Raw genomic sequence first — 7,266 nt, forward strand, 5'->3', positions numbered from 1 at the left:
TCTTGTGTGTTTATGTAGGTCATAGAGGCCTCAGTATCAAACACAGCAGCTTAGGGCCCTGACTCAGCTCTATCAAATTGAGACTCCTTGTAGTACGGTTAACTAATTACATTCCCTGACTTGATCTTTTATTAACAGTGAGCAATGAGAATTCATGATACATCTGCATTAATTAATGCATTACATCATCATGACTCTTGCATTAGTTATGCATAATTAAGAATATTTTACCATTATCATATAGAGTTACAGAATTCAACAGTGTAAAATGTAATTAAAGATTTCTTAAATGTTTTGACAAAATGTAATTAGAGATATCATACATACATGTTTAGACTAGTCATAAATGATATCTGTAATGTGATTCCCATCAGCTATCAGATGATAAAACTGTTTCCATAATATGACAGCTCACTGACATTGATCCACGCCAGTGTAATATATGTACAGGATCAAGTTTTCCTCTTGAGCTTGTAGGCTATTTTCAGGAAAATGTAGCTGACATGTATGCACTTAGTGATTCCCTGCATGAATGGATTTGAACATGAATGGAACTGTGAGCAATACGAATTCATAATGCACTCGCCTTTGTTCATGCATCAAATCATCATGACTCATCACTTAAGCATGTGTTTTTCACCCTTATTATAAAGTGCTACCCAAACTTTTAATGAATCAATGTTTTGACTATAGTACATGAATGCAAATGTCTGTAATGTCTAGATGTCATACCATTTTATATATTTTATACATCTTAATAATAATAAACACTGTTGTATCACAGCTATAGCCAAAGAAGGTGGCAGAACATCTGTATACATGTTAGGGCTGTCAGCCCATGCTTTATTGTTAGTGTTAATTTCAACACTAGTCTGTAGAGCCTTTTCTATAAAATGGCAAATGATAGTATGATTGATAGTTTGCAGTCTGGCAGAACAGGTGTGAGGCTGACAGCTGTGTCTGGTTGCTAACAGATGGTATTCCTCTGGGTGTGAACCGCAGCAAATGCAGAGTGCCATGAACTTAAAACTGGTTGTATTAACATTAGCTTTGTAGAGTGCATGACATACAGTGATGGATGTCAGTATTTTCTCTGGTGAGGCCTTGACGTGCTTCCTGTCACTGTGTGATGACGTCTCTGTCTCCCTCCTCTGCAGCCTCAGTTTGGTTGGATCACTATCCTGCTCCTGCTTTTGCTTCAAAAACAAAACACATTGTAAATAGAGCTCTCCCCCACAAATCCGCCAAATAAACATGGTGCACATTTTCTGTCTAAAAATTGGATTTGGCATGGTGCAGAGGATGCTTGAGCAAGCTAAATTCCTAGATGGACATGCTGGCAGATTGAGGAGGTTGGTTCTCTTACCAGAGAGCTTCCATTATCCTGTGGTTTCATTAAAGGCAAGTGCTGTCTGAAGGCGTCAAATCTCCCAAATCTGGTCAACTGTTTGGGTAAAAGAGAGATTAAAATGTGTGTTTTGTGGTGACAGATGGGCATATTATCTGCCTGTGTGTGTGTTCTCCCTGTGACCCTACAACATAAACAGTTGGGTGCTTATTTCCTGTTTATGATTTGTGTTCTGAATTAGGTTAAGCCCTGGCAGGCAGCCATACAGTTTTTAGATATGGTGTATTTTTTATATATATTCGAATGATCATGTTGCACTGATCTTGTACCGATTCTTCTAAAAACACATTATTTCAGTATCATGTGGGGAGAGGTTCACTGTTATGTCTTTTTACAGTTTGTTCCATCCTGCTTCATTTTTATAACCTGCTGATCTATATTCTTATATTTTCTGTGCCATTAGAGGGGAGACAATATGAGAGCAATGAGTCATTCCTTACTGGTTTGTCATTAGCTTCAGTTTAGCGGTCATTCAGAGCTCCTCTCAGAACATCTGTCACACTGACTCTTGGCTTATTTCCCAACACTGACCGTTAACTGAACTGAGGCCTCACTGTCACGCACCAAGTGGTTGGATAGGCCACTATAAATACCATTGTCCTTAATACGGGAAACAATTTACATGGATGTATCTACTGTTTGTTGTGTGTTGTTTCTTTATTCCAATATATGGAATTGTGATAATAAAGCAAATTCTGAGGTCTGAAACATGGGATCATGTGCTCTGATGTGTGTGGAGTCTGATATCAATCAGTAATTCAACAAAACTGTCTTATTTTATTTTGTTATTTAATGTGTATTTCTTTTTTTCTTTATGTTCTATCTGTAGCTGCTGTAACAAGTGAATTTCCCCAGTGTGGGATCAATAAAGTCTATTTTATCTTTTTGTTATCTTATTGATAATTCCACAGCAAATGCAAGTGAGAGGAGAATCTCTCAGACTGAATGCTGTGCCAAAGGATAACTGTTGGAGACTTGTGATTAGGAAGAAGCCGTTGAATAGGAGACTGGGTTTGTGGATACTGTTAAAAAGCTTTTTTACTGCTCCTAATAACTGTCAAGCACTTTCATAACAGTGTAAATTCCTATTCCCTTATGTATCAGATTCCATGTAATACTGTTATTTATGGAGTCCATTGTGCTACATAGTGGATCATGAAACCTTTCCTTTTTTTAAATGTAACTTGTTTATTAAAGGGGCACTCCAATTCAGTTAACTGTTGTTTTTCCATATCGTTCGATGGACTCACAAGAGACAGATTTAGAAGAAGATATGTCAAAATCAAGCAGTAGATCAGGAATTTTAGGTCGTATTAAAAAACTGTTATAAAACCTGGATCCTACACTTCCCATAATGCTACTTAGTAGTTACATTTGTTAGACAAATGCTTATAAATTTGAAGTCTCCAAGCTAAAGCTGAGATTTAATTTTCTCAGACTTGACAAAGCTCAACAAAGTGTCTTTCACGGATCTCCCAGATGTTCAGCTCTAAAGCAGCTGCTACTTCCTGGTTACCAAACTTTATCTGTAAACTCTAAGGGATATCAGTTGTTACATGGAGGTTAGGGATTAAGGAACTGCTCATTTCAGTTTCAGCAGGATGGTCAAAACACTTCCAATGCAGCCTTGTGTAATGTCATCACGTCTGTTTTGTTTTCAGTCGATTATCATATTATCAAATAGCAGTTTATGATGCATTGTTAGCTGAGGCTGAAAATGGAGCTAAGCTGTAAAACGTTTGGTACAGGATTTCTTAATAGCAATAAAAAACAATTATTAGCTGGAAATTTCAATTACAGCTCAGTTAGTCTAAATGTTCCCTGAAGAGCTCTGAGGTGCAATTAGACAGTCAGGCCCTGCAAAGCACAGTTAATGATACTTTGGAGAACTGGGAGCCACCTACAGATAAACTGTAACAACAGAAAGAGTACATCATAGACTGCAGCCTTGGTTTGTACTGTACTTCAACACACTAACAACACTGAGCAATTTAAAGATCGTATGTCACATTATAACATTTGAGGCACAAGAATAATTAGTGTAAACAAACATCGTCAGCCTCTATTAATATGTACACTCTGTCTTTCAAGTCAGACTTCAGAGGAAAATGTCGGTTTGCTGTATTCCACAAAAATTTAACAAGATGGAGTGAAAGGCTGATGGACCGATAACTTTCACCTTGTTTCAATGAAGCCAAAGCCACTTAACTACTAGTTCTACATGGAAAATAATCTTTATTATTTACATAAGTTCAATAAGAAAATTAACACTGCGGTCGTATCTGCAAGCCACTGGTTAGCTGAGCTTAGCATAAAGACAAGGGGAAACAGCTAGCCTGGCTCTGTCCAAAGGTAACAAAATCTGACAACAAGCACCTCTAAAGCTCACTATTTTACACATCTTATTTGTTTAAAAAACGTAAATTCAGTTTTACAGCAGGTATGTGCCAGACTATTTCTTGGCTAGGAGCAGTTATAAACCACCAGAGCAGTGTAAAAACCTAAGTTGTTACACTTTTTGTATAGATTAAACAAACAAGATAGATTTTAGAGCTCACTAATGACCTTGCAAGGCAGCTTGACTAAAGAGAGATCACCAAATCATAAGACCATGTGAGACTCCGTCTTGCCAGGCATCAAGCTATGTGCTTGAGTCCAAATCACAGTGGTCCCAGACCACTCGACATCCAATGAGGAACTACTGTTATCTACGGCAGCATGTGGGAGAAAACAACAGTGCCTGCCCTTTTCCAAACAGTTTAAAACAACAACTTCCCAGGTGGTTCTGTGTAACAAACCACCTGGCACAGTAAGGTTGCACTAATGTAGCTTCATATTTAACGGACAGATACAAGAGTGGTGTCAATAACTCACTGCCAAATTTCCCCAAATGTCAAACTATTCCTAAGATACAGCATAGGCTAGAAGTTGTGGTAAAACTTGCACTGACAACAGTACTGGTTTAGTTAGCTGCATACAGGCTGTCAATCTGGATTCATTTTCATATGGTAATAATACCAAGGTATATCTTACTGTGTTTTGTAAGGGCTCCAGATCTGTGATGGAGCAGGCTGTCTGTGGAGAAGACAGATCAGGCTGCTTGCTGTCCAGTTCCTGTATCAAACTCTCAAAGCGATCCCATTCTGTCTTCCGGGGCAGCGTCAAGGTGCCACCGCAGACCCACAGTTCATGTTGAGGTTGGTGACAGGTGTGGTAGAAGGGAGACCAGGGCTGCGGACACTCAAATGGGCTCCACAAATAATTTCCGAGCCGTGGGCTCCAAATGCCTTCTTCTTCTGAATCTTCATGGACATATTTGGCCTGCTGCTGCTGCTGTGGTGGTGATTTAGGGGACTTCTTCTCAGTTCTCTTCCCCAGGCCGATGCAGGTTAGCACTGGGTTGTTGTTACTCAACACATTTGCCAGGTCTGAAAAAGTGCAGAAATTATTGTTAATAATAGATTTAATGCAGCTTTTTGAACAGTGTGAAGAACATCATCCACAACAACTCACCATTACTCTCAGATGTGCTCTTCCCTTTTCCAGCTCCACTCTGATGTTCCTTCTTCGTTTGCACTAGATTCTGTAACTTCTTTAGTCTTCCTGTGGCGTGTATTGACTCTGCTGTGTCAGCTGCAGTTTCACCGCCCTGTAATTAAGAAACAATATGTGTATTCAATGCAGTGTAGGCACATTCAGCACTAACCACATGCAATGATTTTGCATCACAAAGACAGAGGAATATATGAGAAGAATAGAGATTTTATAAACATATGCCTGTGCTTTCACACCACTGGGTAGTGATTTTTGTTTGTGAACAATCTCAATCACTGTGGAAACAGGGAAAGTAGTCCTTTGCATTTTATTCAAATTGTGCTAGTCCCCTGCTGCAAAACATATAATGTCAAATTGACTTATTATTTATGAGTTTATTGTATTCATTTAGAAAAACATTGTGGTCTTCATTCAGTGGTGGAAAGTACAGTTACTTAAGTACAATTCTGAGGTATAGTATTTCCATTGTATGTTACATTATACCTAATCCTAATCAGTGATGGAATAATTCAGATCTTTCACTTGAGTGAGAAAATAATCAGTATTGAGTTCAGTTCAGTTCAGTTTTATTTGTATGGTGCCAAATCATAACAGAAGTTATCTCAGGATACTTTTCTTGTCGAGCATGTCTAAACCGTCCTACTTATATAATGATTTACAGAGAGCCAGTACAATCCTACTTAAATAAAAGTACAGAAATATTATCAGTTTCATGCATTAAAGTATCATGAGTAAGTAAGTACTTGTTACTGCAGCAAGATGCTCCCTGTGGCTGGTATATTATTATATCTGGCATTATTAGATCAGATACTTTCAACCACTGCTTCTATTTGAGTATATGTCACATTATAGTAAAGGATCTGAAAACTACTGTTCTTCCACCACTGTCTACATTTACATTATGGCATTAAACAACTAAGCTGAGATCAGGGTTGAACCTTCCCAAACATGCTGTATTACCCCTACAAACTGCTTTAACAAAAGGCCCCCTTTTCATACGGACACTGCTCTATCACTAGTTCCCTTTTGTAGGGCTGGGACTGCTGTCCTCCTGTGATGTCTCCCTCTAAACTATCAGCTGCTGGCATGAACAGCATCAAACTGTAGAAAATCCAGATGTTCTAAAGAACACAGGGCAGATATAAATGGGCCTTTTAAAGGAGATTAAAGATTGTAAAGTAGATTAGAGTGAACAGAGATCTGATGTGGCTGGCATTTAACTGACCTCCCTCAGGTTTACTTCACATGCACTTTTTAACCTCTGCAACCTCTTGTCCATACCACATAAACATACTGAGTGAGTTAACTTTGAAGCATTAGCCAGATTTCTGTATTCACTCTTATAAAGAACAGATAAAACATACTTTTATCTACTGTCAAAAGACTTAACATAGTATTTCTACCATAGCACGTTACAGATGCCTTTAATTAATATAATCTGTTCCAACCGTCAGTTACATAAGCACAACGTGGAAGATGAGCAAAGATAAACAACCCCTGACATTTCCCTCACGTGCACCAACATGTGCACAAACATCCAGGTATGCCAGGTGCCTGTCTGCCACACACATCCATGTGGGTGAGGGATTATAAAAGACTGCACTCTGCACAGCTTTGCAAACAATTATCATTTGTGGTACTAAAGTGATTGTGCCCTCGTGTAAAATGATGCGAACCCGTCTTTTGGAGTCCCACATGTGAGTATTATTAACAGAACATGGAGTTTTATTTAACATGGATACTACACTATATTGATCATAATGCGGCTCTGCTGGAGGGTGAAACCTGCTCTGAGGTGATTTACCTGAGCGGGTAGCTGTGTCCTGTCACAGCTCAGGTCCTTCACTCTGTCATCTCTGGTCAACACGCTGCTGTGACACGGAGCTTTACACATCTCTGTAGGATCAATCCACACAGGTCAGACAATGCTTTATTTCCTCCTAGATCATAGACTGTCAAACATACAAATCCTGTCCTCACCATTGATCCTTGATATGAAGTAAATAACACCAGCTAGCCTTACTTTCATCATTTTATACCTGCTTTCATCTGGCTCCCTGACTCTCTGATATTATTTAGTCTAGTCTCAAACCTCAGTGGACCATGGTTTCCTAGTATAAGCACTTTGGTTTTGCTCAGGTAGACATATTTCTTTACCTCCGTTCTGGACTTTCATTTGATGACATAAGTCCTTCTTGTCACCTGATGACATCCAGCAGGCGTGATTAATGTCTTTGTCTGCAACAGACAAGGTGGAGGGGGAAGGAGAAGCGGGGGACCAGCTGTCAGTATAACTGTATACA

This window comes from Morone saxatilis, unplaced genomic scaffold, assembly GCF_004916995.1.
Source record: "Morone saxatilis isolate NCDOM2014 unplaced genomic scaffold, NCSU_SB_2.0 Contig20, whole genome shotgun sequence".
NCBI lineage: Eukaryota > Metazoa > Chordata > Actinopteri > Moronidae > Morone > Morone saxatilis.